The sequence below is a fragment of the Lissotriton vulgaris genome, chromosome 2_2 (assembly GCF_964263255.1).
Source record: "Lissotriton vulgaris chromosome 2_2, aLisVul1.2, whole genome shotgun sequence".
In the NCBI taxonomy this organism is placed as follows: Eukaryota; Metazoa; Chordata; class Amphibia; order Caudata; family Salamandridae; genus Lissotriton; species Lissotriton vulgaris.
In genome coordinates, this window is record NC_141688.1 from 54,951,336 (window position 1) to 54,965,766 (window position 14,431).

Below are 14,431 nucleotides of genomic sequence, written 5' to 3' on the forward strand. Positions count from 1 at the left end.
GAAGAACCACTACATATATTCCAGTCCAGTTCAAATTGGAGAATTGCCAATGCAGGGACATATTCTCTCAGTTCAGTGCATTTGAATGGCACGGTGATGGTGAGATTCTGTTGACCGGATCAGGAAGTTGGGATGATGGGGTCAAGGTCTCTAGAGATGCGAATAGCATTGGAAAGTAGCACTAGAATCAAGTAATCTGGTCAACATTTCCCGTGGCTAGTACTAGCCAGTCTGAAGGTGGTGTTAATGTGCAGTAACCTCTTGCCTCCCTCCCCTCTCGCCTCGAATCCTTTGCAGTGTCAAGACTCAAGAGCAGCATCAAGTCACTCAAGTGACCCAGTACTTGTACTTATCACATAGCAGTGATAAGTACAGGTTAGAAAAGGTTAGAAAAGCTTCTCAATTTATAAGGAACCCCAAACAGAAGAGGAGTGTCAGTACACTGTGGAAAGTTAGAACTTACATTTTATTCTGCTTTTCACAAGTCTGCCAAGTGGCAGGATGGCATTATCAGACATTTCTGACTTGTCAGCCAACGATTGTATTTTGGGCTTGTAGTTTAGCTTTAAATACTTTCATTGTGAGCTCAAAATCCCACCATGCAAAGTGCTGTTGGCTGAAAAACAGAACTGGCCAAAGGTGTTATACTTTGCATGGAGCTACTTTCTGCTATATTTTAAAGAGTTATAAGTTCATTTAGTCCATTAAAAAAAATGCTTCTTTCACAGATAATACCGAAAATAAATACTGCTCATGTGTTTTGTGAGGGTTCACTCTTTCATTCTGCAATCAAGCATTTGCAAAATCTAGGCCTTTGTACGCCTGCTTTATCGACCTAAAAGCAGCTTTCGATAAAGTTTCAAGAGCTAACTTATGGGCTAAAATGCAAGACTGGGTGGTCCCGCCACGAATCCTGACGAAAGGAGATGGGTCCAGTTTAACTGACAAAATCCATACATTCAATGGGCTAAAACAGGGTTGCGTGTTAGCACCCTGCCTATTTAACATTTACACCTCCAACCTTGATAAGCGCCTTCGGTTAATCGAAGCCGGCCCTCCTAAATTAGGGAAAAAAACGATACCGTGCATCCAATATGCCGACGACATTATCCTGCTAGCACAAACTCCTATTTGCCTGCAGAAACTGATTACAGAATTAGGAGACTATGCTACCTTGAACCAACTTACGATTAACCATCAAAAACAAAAGTTATGTGTTTCTAGAAATCTATTAAAACATCAAAAAGCAAAACCTTTTCCTGGAAATTGGATGAACATCCATTGTCTAGGGTTATGTGCTATAAATACCTAGGCTTTCAGCTAGATTGTAAGCTTAACTTCAAATCACACTTGGATCAAGGCCGCATGAAAGCCAAACAACTGTTGTTCGCTTTTAAAACTCTAAGGAAAAAACTAATAGAATGCTCTACAGCCCATCTGCTTAAAGTGGTTGCTGCAAAATTTGTACCTTCCATTTCATACTTCTCGGAAATTCTGAATACTAAAGATGCTGCATTCCTAAATACAGCACATGCCACACTATTTAAGAGACTGTTTTCAATACCGCTACATACCTCACAGGCACAAATCCGCCTAGAATATCGATTAAAAAATCAGACTATGGCCAGACAAGGCGCCCTAGTAAAATACTACTGGAGGATGAGGGAGGCAGAAGACAACACCCATCCCCATCGTTGTTGGGTCGAGATTGAAAATCAAATTAGCCTAGCCAATTCAACCACAGCAGCCCTGAAGGAATCCCTGTCGGCATTACAGTTAGAGGATGCTTGGCTCATCCCCGCAACGTACTCCGGATTTAAAAGCGTAGTCAATAACGCTATTAAACGAATCTCTTTACTAACTGATGAAACGTCCTTTGCAAAAAAACATCATGCCTGGGCTGTGATAAAGGATTACCAGAGGCTGAAGCCGCAACAATACCTGTTGGAACAATACTCCCATCAGAAAAAAACATTATCTGACTTTGCTACGCATGGGGTCTTTCCCCTCTAAGGATTTGACCCCAAAATGGAAACAAATATGTCCATCCAAGGAATGTCGCCTCTGTGGTCAAGGGGAAGAGTCATTACTACATTTACTATGTACTTGCTCTTCTTTATTGGAAACTCGAAAATCTATCCGCCGGGAGGCTCTAAGGAAGGAACAAATAAGAACATGTAGAGTAGCGGTCATTAAATGTCTCGGAGGGTCGTTTATTCCCCTGTCCTGCAGAGCCATAACACTATTGAAAATCGCAGCAAAAGAACTGGCAAAATGCGACTCTGCCAAGCAGCCAATTAATTAGCACATATTTCCCAAATGTATTGTCATATTTGTCATTATTTTAAAATAATAAGCGTCCCCCTATCGCAGAGGTATTCAAACTTTTCCAGGTTGAGCCCCCCCAGCTGAATTCCCCCAGATGTTGGGCCCCCCCACCACCCGACCGAAACCTCGGGAATCCGGCACACCACATGATCGACTGCAACGCGCACACCACGGGCCATATCCGGCAAACAATGCTCAACACAACAAGAGTGCCTAGCAAACTGCAGGCCTGTGAGTGGGTATGGCGAAACGACAGAGGCGTACCACACAGCTCAAAACACAATCCTCCAAGGCAAAGGAAGTCATCACAACCCTCCCCATCCATCATGTACACCTTGTCATCCACCAACTCCCCCACCATTCATTCCTTCCCTCCACCTGTGCCCCATCCACATCCAAAACCCTTCAACCACTTGCAAACCCATCCATCATCCATCCCTCCATCCATCATCTCACCCATCCATCCCTCCATCCACCCCCTCACCCATCCATCCATCATCCATCCATCCCTTCACCCAATCTATCCCCTCACCAATCCATCCACTCTTCCACCCATCCATCCAACCACTCACCCCTTCACCCAAGCTAACCTCCCACTCATCCATCCACTCCTCCATTCGTTCATCCATCCACTCCTCCATTCATCCATCCATCCACTCCTCCATTCATCCATCCATCCACTCCTCCATTCATCCATTCACTCTTCCACCCATCCACTCACTCACTCATCCATCCAACCACCCACCCTCTCACCCATCCAGCCATCCCCCCACCCACTCATCCATCCACCCAGTCACTCATCCGTCCACCCACTCAACCCCCCACTCATCCATCCACCCACCCATCCATCCCTCCCGCTCTCCACCCTCCCCCCACTCATGCATTGACTTTCTGACCCATCCATCTCCATGCTCCTCTCCTCACCCATCTATGCACACACCTGCCAATCCACTCTGCCAATCATTCATCCATGTCCTCACTCATCCATCCATCCATCCTCCCCCTCTCTCTCCATTTCCCCCTCACCCAGCCACCCATCCCTCCATGCACCCTTCACCCATCCACCCACTCATCCATCCACTCATCCACTCATGAATCCATCCATTGACCTCTCACCCACCCCTTCACTCCTCCATCCATCCCCCCGTCCATCCACCCTCCTCAATCACCCATCCATCCCCACATCCACCCCTTCACTCATCCATCCATCCATTCACCCCTTCACCCATCAATACATCAATACATCCATCCATCACCTCTCATCCATCCACCCACCGACTCATCCACCATCCACCCCCCCCCCATCGATCCATCCACCATTTCACTGATCCATCCACCATTTCACTGATCCATCCATCCCTCCACCCATCCATCTACCCTTCCAACCATACACACATCCATCCACTCCCATCCATCCCTCCACTCATGCATCAATCCTCTCTCCCACCATCCATCCACCCCTTCACCTATCCATCCATCCCCTCACTCATCCATCCACCCCCCACCCATACATCCACCATGTCACCCACACATCCACCATTCCACCCATCACTCCACCCATACATCCACCACTCCACCCATACATCTATTCACCCACATGGCAACATAATGGACGTCTGGTGGCAGGCTCCACCCGACATCCCTCGCTCTCCCTCTAGCTGCCTCTGTCTCCCTCGCTCTCCTTATGTCTCCCTCGCTATGCCTCCCTCGCTCTCCCTCTGTCTCCCTCTGTCTCCCTCTGTCTCCCTCGCTCTCCCTCTGTCTCCCTCGCTCTCCCTCTGTCTCCCTCGCTCTCCCTCTGTCTCCCTCGCTCTCCCTCGCTCTCCCTCTGTCTCCCTCACTCTCCCTCACTCTGCCTCCCTCGCTCTCCCTCTGTCTGCCTGTCTCCCTCCCTCACTCTCCCTCTGTCTCCCTCGCTCTCCCTCTGTCTCCCTCTGTCTCCCTCGCTCTCCCTCTGTCTCCCTCACTCTCCCTCTGTCTCCCTCGCTCTCTCACTCTGTCTCCCTCGCTCTCTCTCACTCTGTCTCCCTCGCTCTCTCTCACTATGTCTCCCTCGCTCTCCCTTGCTCTCCCTCACTCTGCCTCCCTCACTCTCTCTCTGTCTGCCTGTCTCCCTCCCTCGCTCTCCCTCTGTCTGTCTGTCTCCCTCCCTCACTCTCCCTTGCTCTCCCTGTCTGCCTCAGTCTCCCTCGCTCTCCCTCGCGCTGCCTCCCTCGCTCTTGCTCTGTCAGCCTCTGTCTCCCTCCCCGCTCCCCCTCTGTCTGCCTGTCTCCCTCCCTCCCTCGCTCTCCCTCTGTCTGTCTGTCTCTGTCTCCTTCCTCCCTCCCTCTCCCTCTTCATCTCACCATGCCTGTGTGTGCCCGGGCTGACACAGCTTCTGGGCACACACACACACTCAGCCAGGCAGCCGCACCCGAGCACTTCACACCTCTTTAAGAGACCATTCGCATGCTAATGAGCTTTGTTCAGGTCTTAGGCCCCTGCAGCCCCACTCTGACGGAAATCACCCGCCCTCACAGAGAGTCTCTACATCGCGCTGCACAAAGGGAAGATCGGAGTGGAGCACGCGCCCCCCCTGGGATGGTGCCGCGCCCCCCCAGGGGGGCGCGCCCCACAGTTTGAAGAACCCTGCCCTATTGTGATATTGACCTTAAGTCCTTTTATGTTTTTAAAATGTATACTTTAAAGCATTGCGTTTTGTGATGGTTGTCCCTCCTTTTATGATTTTTAATGAATCAAGACTTCATAACATCGGTCTAGGGGGGACGGTGCTCAACTGGTTTCGTTCCTTTCTGGCCAACCGCCGGCAGACGGTCTGGGTCCCACCCGGGTCCGCCGAGATGCCGCCATTGGGAGTCGGAGTGCCTCAGGGCTCTGTACTGAGCCCCACTCTATTTAACATCCTTATGACCCCTCTGGCGACACTGGCGGAGTCCTACGGGGCCCGGATCGTCTCTTATGCTGACGACACCCAGCTTCTATTCACCTGTCGTAAGAGCGAAGAGTTCGATGGAGAAAGGATCTGCGAGTGCCTTGGGGCTGTCTTTAGCTGGTTTTCACACAACAGCCTCAAATGCAACTCGGACAAATCCGAAATACTATTCTTCGGATGCCCATCAGAACCAGATTGGCAGGGATGGTGGCCTGCTGACATGTTCCCTCCCACTCAGTCCTCTAAGTGGGCTAAGAACCTGGGGGTTAAAATTGACAACGAGCTCTCGCTCAAATCCCAGGTTTCCACTCTTACGGGAACATGCTTTGGGATACTCAGAATGTTGCGCAAGTTCTTTCCCCTTCTCTCGGAGGAACATCGGAGGATCACTGTTCAGGCACTCATAGGGTCCAGATTGGACAATGCAAATGTCCTATATCTGGGTCTGCCTGAATACCTCCTCCAGCGTTTGCAGGTTACTCAGAACGCTGCTGCTCGTGCAATTTTTGGCCTGCACCGCCGCACCAGTGCCTCCAATCTGCTCGTATCCCTTCACTGGCTTCCGGTGCGGAAGAGGATACTTTTCAAGGCCATGACTCTCGCCCATAAGGCCTTGCATGGCAATGGTGCCAAATATCTTCAGAGGAGGCTGGACTTCTATCGACCTGTACGATCCCTCAGGTCAGAAGCTTTGGCTTTGGCTCGGGTGCCACGCATCAAAAGGGCTCGGCTAGGCGGCCGGTCCTTTAGCTTTCTTGCTCCGCAGCTATGGAATTCCTTACCGGTGTCCTTGCGAAACACCGCTAACCTGCTTGCCTTCAGAAAAGACTTAAAAACCTGGCTGTTCACTGGATAATCTGCCCCCTCTTTAGGCCCCTGCTCTTTTTACTGTTATGTTTTCCAGCTCTTTCTTTGGTCTGGAGCACAAAAGCGCCGGGACACTCCTTTGGAGTAGCCGTTGCGCTATAAAAGTCCCATTTAACATAACATAACATAACAAATAAAAGTAAATTTTGACTTAACTTGACACTCTTTCATTAAGAACATGCATTAAAACACACTACGAATGTAAATCACTTTGCCTTTTGTCTATTGGAAAGTGTTATTCAGAGCTTCCCAATACAACATGGACAGCAGCAGCAACCTTCACTAACACAAAGAATACGTTATGGACAGGTGGTAATAACACAAGGGCTATGACATTATTCTCTCGCTTATACAAACCTGTAGCGCATGAGTAGCTAACACAATAAGGAGGATTTAACAGGCTTTTATATGCAGTCCATAAACAGACATAGACAGGGAAGACTTACAACATTCCTGGAAGAATCTGCCAAAATTCTTATGGGATTGATTGACGTACATTCATGTACCGATATAATGAATGAACCATCACCTACCTACTGTGCAATGTTTCATCTGTGTGTTTCACATCTAGCACTGGGATGCATCTTGGAGTATTGCTGTTCACTGATTCTACAGTCACCTAGTTAAGGGGTCCACTCGTTTGGATGGGGTTCTGTTTCTTATATCAGCACGTGTGTTCCTCCTTTCTTAAACTGCCAGACCTATTTTAAAATTGTGTGCCGGTGAGCTGAAATGAATTTTGCTCGTTTCTCTTTATCCCATGATTAAAGGCCAGAGGGTTGAGCAACGGATCCTGCTTCTCCTTTCCATCAACATGTTTTCCAACTCAAATGTTGACTCTATGGGGTAAATCGCCTTGCTTAGAACTATAGGTATCTCACATCAGATATCGTGAGACAGTTCCTAATCCACAGGGCATGTTATGCAAGTGCCTTCATCCCTTGCATCATGTTGCTGCTAGCATGGAGACCTGCAGTTTGTGTTGATTTCTTGCTTTTCCATGTGCTGAGAAGACTAACCAGGTAACAACCTGGTTAGTCTTTGTTATTTTGAGCAACCCCTCGACCGCCTGAGTAACTATGCTCTAGAAAAGCACGCAGGTATCAACCTCTTTGAAAAGGTTTTGATTGTGCATACACCAGACGATGTGCAATCACATACCTGGTGTTGCACCTGTTCAAAATGTCAAGGGCTGCCACTGCTGAGGACTGGTATCAATGGCCATAAAAAAGTACTCTTACAAACTGCCATAAAAGTAGGGGTGGTAAAGATTTGCACTTTGTGCCTGATACAAGTGAAAATTGTGATGTGTAATAACATTATTCCCTGAACCTGACAACCCTGTCCTGAAGACGATCCCGACTCACGGGGATCGAAACGCTGTCGACATCACAGTGCAACTTTATGGCGCATCTAACGTTTTTGGCTCCTGAAAAATGTTGTAACCATGGCTAAAGTGACTAAAACTAAGTTTTGTTGAGCCAACACTATAAATTTCTTTGTCACCTTGCGCCGTTCACGCTGTTCACGTTCACCACTTGCATCATCACTTTTCACCAATTGTATATATCACTATTCGCGAAGTGCTTTCGGGTTGTCACATGATTTCCTCTGTACAGTGCTGCCTAACTGTATTCCCATGTGAAACGCCCCTTTTTTGAATTGGTGAATTACAAGCTCTTAAACCGCATGAGTCTCCTTGTTTCTTTCTTATGTAAGGCTGCATACATACATCTTTGAACTGCCTTAAATTGAAACCTGTTGGGAATTGTTTCTCATACACATTCTACACCCATCCCGACGTGGTTTATGGGTTTTACTCCTGTTGTTCTTTCTCAATGGTTAGAGGCGGCAGACCCAGAGGCAGAGGTCAGCCCGGGACCAGGGTTCAATTCCCGACGCGGCCGGGTGCAGGACCAATGTCAGCGGGCCCGATAAATCTCGCCTCAGTGCCACTCTAACCATGGGGTCCCACGTTGCAACTCTGGGCAATAGCTTGCTTAATCTCCACTCCGGCTCCATCACCGCCGGGGATGCCTGGCTGCACCTTGGGGAGGCCCAGTAAAGGGACCATCTCACAGGGAAAGCCAGGACGGGTTCCCCAGTGGTACAGCACTGGGACACTCCTGGGTAACCACGCGCTCTATAAATCCAACATTCATTCAAGCTGAAGCTGTGACCCAGAGCCTGAATAACAGAAGACTGATATCTGCAGGGTGTCACCGTCTTGAGTCGGGGTGGCCCGTGCTGCTAGGATATTGAAATCTGACCAACAGTCTGACGAGGTAGACACCACTCCTTTAAGGGAGGGCAGTAAACTGCGCTCCTTTGGTGGATTTCGTGGAGTTTTGCCCACTCCGCACTCTGCTTGGAGTGTAGATTTCGCCAAAACTCTGCCAACCGCTGCATTGTGAAGTTTTGCTTAAGTGGTCCAGCGTGAGCCAGAAAAAAACGAGCGCTAGACTGACTCCCCACGAGATTTCTTAATGCAGGCGGTTGCAGCAGGTCACTATAGCTCGTGTCTAGTGTTGTGAAAGCTGCCGCTCGAGTAGAAAATCTACTCGCGTGACTGATAGAAGCAGCACCTTCTGGCACGCCGTTCATGCTGATTTTACAGCGCAGAATCTCAGCGAGTTTTATCGGTAACTCTGCAGAATTCCGTGGATTAAAACTCCGTAATTTACACCCACCCCTACTCTCCTTGTGCCTCAGGAAGGATGGGAGACTCCTGGACCCCACAGATAGGAGGCTCCTCTTCCTGAGCACCACCGTGCAGACCAAGGAGATGTAAACAGGATCAGTGGCAGGAAAGGAGTATCAGAGCTGCGGGAAAACGTCAGACTGGCTGACAAGCACTCTGAGCACCAGAGTATAGAAGAAGAGTTGGCATGCACAGGGGCCAGCTTCACTAAAATATTGTGGGGCCCGGGTCAAAGGAGCAACTCCATCAAGGTGAGCAGGCATTTCTTTCCCATTGAGTACCCTTACTCATGCGCAAGGCTAGTGGAATGATGCGATGCTGCTACCGCAGCATATTCTACATAATTATGGATTTTCTGCATTTGCCACATAATCCGCCATCTACGGCATAATCTGCAGATTTTCACAAACAAATGTGTTTCTTCTCAAGCGGATTAAAGACAGCTAAAAACGTAGCAACAGTGGAACACCTTTCACAGAGACTGACTAGGCACCTTTTGGTGATAAAATGAGTAATAGAAAAATAATTAAATAATACTATCACAAAATGTGCATCAGTATGTCGCATAATTTACCATTTCTTGCAGCATTTTATAGTCAATTTATAACAACTCTGACACATAATTTGGTCCCTCTGCCATATAATTTCAGTCGCCCTGCAATACGCTTGATGGTCTTTAAAAATTAACCCAGAATGCACATACCAACCCATTTAATAAACTAAGGCACTCTAATCAATGCTGTGCAAGTAAATTACCTTCCATTGAACCCGAAAACTTAGAAACAAGTGTTAAAAAAATGTTGAGAGAATTAAAACAATGTTCGGAGAATAGCATAAAGAATGTGCAACAATGTCACTTTATCATCCGAAAGTCTGTCACAACCTTATCACACCCTCCTTTGCAGCCATAGCTGAGTTAAAACATTGCAATGCATGTTATATATGCCTGTGTATGTGCACTACTCAAAAACAATAAAATACATGTAAGACAAATTGACATATGTAAAGATGATAAGTTATTTTACCTATTCTAAATCATATTTTGCGTGTATTAAGGGGCAGTAGACTTAATATAGGTCTCAAAATAACAATTTAAATACAAAAGGGGTAGCTTCTTCCATATATTATTGGTGGAGCACAAGTTTCTTGATGTTGCCATTGGTTATTCATTGTCGGGTCATTGGCACTGGGGCAGTACCATTTTCAAGGGAGGTCCTTTGTCCCTCAGGCGTTCATGTACCCCTCCCCCCCCCGCCCCCCGTCCACTTGCAACATTGTCACCCTACCATGCACCCGCTGTCACCAACCCCGACGACGGCACTAGGCCCATCCCTCACCATTGGCCCAACCCCATAAACCCTCCTGGAAGCATGTAATGACCTGGTCTTGCCTCAAGCTTAGTCGCATTTTTCACCGTTTAAGAGCCTCTTAAGCTGCAAATCGTCTCCGGGCCTGGCCGATCTGTGTGAGACTTAATCTGCTTGTTTAGAGAGAAAGAAAGAGAGAAAGAGAGAGGAAATGGACGAAAGTGTGTGAAGGAATTGATACCCATGAGAAAGTAGATGTACGTGTGTGTGTGTACACGACAGAAACAGTGCGTTGAAGCAGTGAGCAGCAGAGAGCGCTATATGGTGCCACTGTTGAGAGTAGAGCGCTTCCATGATAACCAGTGCGTATGTTTTTAAAAAGGTAAGTGCAGGGCACTCGTCAGTAGGCTACTGCAGCTTGCACCACCCATGCCCCTGCCAGCGCTGCCAATGACAGTTCCAACACAACTCCAAACAATTACACTCCTACAAGTGTGACAATTCAGAATATTGGCTTTGGCAAAAGGTATTAGTCCAGTGGTCTTCAAACTTCCAATGCTGCCCCAACCCACCGTAAAAAAAAAAAAAAAATCTTTGTGTCACCCTCAATCTATACCCCAATTATTCTGCATTATTGACAATGTTTGAATATGTCAAAACATATTTAAACATTGCAGTTATGATCTGTTACTCTTTTTTACACATTCTTCCTGTCAGGATATATATGACAAAAGTTGTTAGTGAGGGCCCATTACAAGGTGGCTTACTGCCACTCATGTATTTAACGCTTGAAGCAAAGCATGAAGCTTCTCTTGGCCAGAGACTGGCACCCCACCTCCACGTCCCCCCCCAAACCCCTTCCCCCCCACGAGTTCATTTAAGGCCCCCCAGTTTGAAGACCTCTCTATTAGTCCGTTTTAATGTATGTTGCTTCATTAAACACTGTGGTTGTGCTCATCTCAAATTTACTTACAACGCCACTATGTGTTGGACTGTCATAAGTGCCGAGCACCGAAAAACACCGGCTCAGATTAAGCACTGATTGATAATTGAGGTACAATGTTAAGTGTGGCAAAATGTCCCTCTCCTTCCTCAAATTAAATGAATAGTATATCAGTCCCAGCTGGTGTGCATATATGGTTTGTGCCATTTTATGTTTTAGTAACGTAAAAAAATGTAACTACAACACATGGGGTTAAATCTGCGAAGTGAGATAAAATGTAATTAATTAGATGTAATTATGGGATCAGTTATTCGCTTCTGTATAGTGCGTGTAACCTGAAATCGGTGAAGCTGCGCTGGATTCATAACATGGAGTTTGGCCTTAATGACGTAGTAAGGACGCCATGGTCCCTCATGCAAAATGCCTCCTAACAGGTTTGGTAGAAATAGTCCTGTTTAGGGCCTAAAGGGGCCCTCATGCCTTTGGGCCCCAGTGCCACTGCACCTACCGCACTACTGGGAGCTACGCCCAATGGGTGACATTGGCACCGCAGTAATGAATGCGTGAATGTTGGGCTGGTTCTCTAATTGAAGCCATTATTATGATTTAGAGAATCTGGGCCGCAGTTGCAGCCTTCCAGGGCTGCTGGTGGAATCCCTCCCTGCCTGTCCTGCCCCTGCTGAGGGGTGTCTTATGTGTTATGTCGGATGTAGCATTTCTTGCTTAAGATCACTTGGCTGTGTTTGCCCGCCGGCGGCTGGGCCGCAGGGTCAGGACGGCCATCGCAGGCCCGAAGGTCACTGGCGGGTCGGTTCTCGCTTCTGAAGGTCTGACTCTGACTTGAAGCTGCTGCTTCGCCCACGTGACACGTGACAGCAGCCTCTCCCTGGCAGAGCATCCGCAGCGCGAGAGTGATGTCAAGGCCAGGCGCACGCGCCGAGGCGGGGACGGAGTCACGGCCGCCGGGCCATTCCTTCAGATGTCCTTGCACCAGTGATGTCAGAGCCTGCCGTCTGGAAAGGGTACCAGGCGAGGTGCCAGGCGCAGGTCTCTCGCTCTCAGGGCCAATGACCCGAGGGAGGGAGGGGGCTCTGGCTCGTTGTCGCTCTGTTTCTAGATTAATGTGCAGTGCCCAAAACACTAGGCGGGCCCGATATGAGCTGCTTCTTAGAAATGTCTGGATCATGGGTACTCGCAAACATTTACCCTGGAGCCACAAAGTTTGACCTGTGGTTGCGCGACTAATGGCCGCCCCGACTGTGGCGGGTGGGGATGTATAGATGTGGAGGGGCGCTGGAGGGAAGTGGATGTTTTAACCAGGGCTCCAGTCGGGGGTACACGCAGGTACATGGCGTCCCACCCACTCTTTTCACAGGGTGGACGCCGTCCCCATGCCAAAAAGCTGGGCCCCACAGAAATATGCTGAACGTGTCCTGGTGTAATTTTCAGACACCGGCCACGTTCAGCATGACGTCATGAGGTAATTTGCATATTGTCAGTCCCCCCACTTCTTCTTATAGGACTTGTGCCCTGACAGGCACTGTAATAAATGCCTTTAGTCTAGATGACAAAGCGCCAAGCCATGGCTCGTTGAGAGTACTTTACATATAACTGGTACAAAAAGGGGTGGTGATGGACGGAGCATCTGAACCAATCAACCACTCACACCCAGTCAACAGATCTGGGTTTAATCCATCACCGTTCTTTAGCCCACTCTGCCACCCCAGTTCAGACATGCCCATATGCAAATCAGTCTGAACCTGTGCCTCATGGGAACAGTCCAGCCCGAACTCCCAAGCCATGCCTTCCCTGGACCGGAAACAAGCTTCCTAGGACCGGTTTCTGGCATTCCAACCCTGCCAACTTATGACGAACAAAGCGGTCCAAAAAGGGGTGGTGATGGGCGGAGCATCTGAACCAATCAAACACTCACACCCAGTCATGACCATAACTGGTCATGATTGAGAGCACAGACCTTGAGGCTGAAGGCAGTGCAAGCTTCTTGCAATTCCTGTCAGTGGGTTAAAAAAGTAAATAACAATAAAATATTTGCTTACCCACGCACACACAATCTTCTCCTCATTGGCAACCCCAGTGTAGGCCTCCGCCTACTCCTCTCTACCACTCCAGATGCTGCTCTCATGCTGCTGATAATGTTAAGCATCATGAGAGCAGCCCCAGGATTGGCTGGAGAGGGCTGACTCGACACTCCGTTAGGCAGAGGGGACCTGTGCCATCTCTACTACAAGCTGTCTAAGACAGCTCGGGTGGAGAGGTTTAAAGTGCTCATGTTAGGCTGGCCATCGCAAGACCGCCGGCCAAAGTGCCATGCAGTCTCCTCCCCTGCTGTAAATCAGCAGCAGTGGCCCAGCCCCTTCCTGATTCTTTGCTCGGGCTGAGAGCAGCTGTGAAAAATAAATTGGTAATAAATTCACTTATTATATGGCTTTATTTTTCACCTCTGCTCCTTTTGCAGAAGGGGGGCGACGTTCCTCCGCTCAAATGGAGGACCCGCCACTGGCACTAATGCCAGCAGAGTGGTGGTTGGTGAACGGGGTAGGTCTCTGATTGTGTAAGGTGGGCGTAGGGGAAGCAAAGCATGTACAGCTAGTGGCTGAATTACACAATTGATCAATTCCGGCATATAAAGGACCTCAAAATACATGAGTTCAGAATGTGCGCTGAAAAAAATCTTCTGTGTTTGACTATAATGTTGTCCATGTAGATTAGCAACCTGGACCACCCAGAGAGAGCACATGACAAATGACTTACCTCTTAGTTCACTATTGCTAATGTTGTTTGAAAACTATCACTTAAAAAAATACCTCTCAATGCAGTGGTATGGTAAAACACTTCTACATGTTAATCGTATACACAATTTTGAATTTTGAAGAAACATAATTCTATTTTTACACATTTGTTGCACAATGTTTTTAAAAAGTAAGCTGTTCCTAAAGATAAGTTGTGCAGGACACCACCTAAGTTACTTCATAACTTCAGTTAACCTGCAAATAAACGCTTGCCTATTTATTTAAAAAAAAATTCCTGAATATTAGTGCTCAGCAAGTAAACATTAAAACAACAGCCAATACTGCTGTTCCCCAGGGGGGCTACATGTAAAGATCAAGAGGCGGCATTCAGTCCCAGGGTTTGGTTTGAGTAACACTGTTCTAGATGAAGAAAAATGTCTTGTGGGCTGTAGGTGGAAAGAGAGATGCAATGGAGAGAGTGAGAGTCAAAGCCATGCAGGCTTTCAAGGACACAAGAATATTCAGGGCGCATATGTTCTTTGAAGTGAGAATGCGAGGGCCTGATAGACCAGCAGAATGAGAAAGGGGGAGAGGAGAGTAAAA

General features: G+C 47.9%; 1 protein-coding gene across 1 annotated transcript in view; it reads left to right on the top strand.

Annotated features, from left to right (window-relative positions):
* The window catches only part of CCDC33 (coiled-coil domain containing 33), a 1,028,600-nt gene that overhangs the window by 897,922 nt on the left and 116,247 nt on the right, over positions 1-14,431 (top strand). The window lies entirely within an intron of this gene.